This window comes from Fukomys damarensis, unplaced genomic scaffold (assembly GCF_012274545.1).
Source record: "Fukomys damarensis isolate Sample0158 unplaced genomic scaffold, DMR_v1.0_HiC HiC_scaffold_15, whole genome shotgun sequence".
Classification (NCBI taxonomy): Eukaryota; Metazoa; Chordata; class Mammalia; order Rodentia; family Bathyergidae; genus Fukomys; species Fukomys damarensis.
The window spans coordinates 14,995,571-14,995,806 of NW_022900927.1; the positions used below are offsets into that span (position 1 = coordinate 14,995,571).

General features: G+C 65.7%; 1 protein-coding gene across 1 annotated transcript in view; it reads left to right on the forward strand.

Annotated features, from left to right (window-relative positions):
* The window catches only part of Cpne8 (copine 8), a 214,695-nt gene that overhangs the window by 407 nt on the left and 214,052 nt on the right, over nucleotides 1–236 (forward strand). The gene's annotated exons all lie outside the window — the stretch shown is intronic.

Here is a 236-nt window from a genome sequence, read left to right on the forward strand (position 1 = left end):
CACGCACCCCGGCTCATCTCGGCTCCTTATCCTCCACTTTCGGGTCTCCGCGAGTGGGAATTGGGTTGAGGGCCCGCGTTTTGGGGTCTTAACCTCCCGGTTGCGGGCCAGCAGTTCCCCGCACTGGGGGACGACGGGCTGTCGGAGGAGTGTCACCGTCGGGTCCCCGGCCCCAAAGGACAGCGAGGGAAGGCGCGATCCAGACTCCCCCTTAGGTCCCGGAGGATCTTCACCTA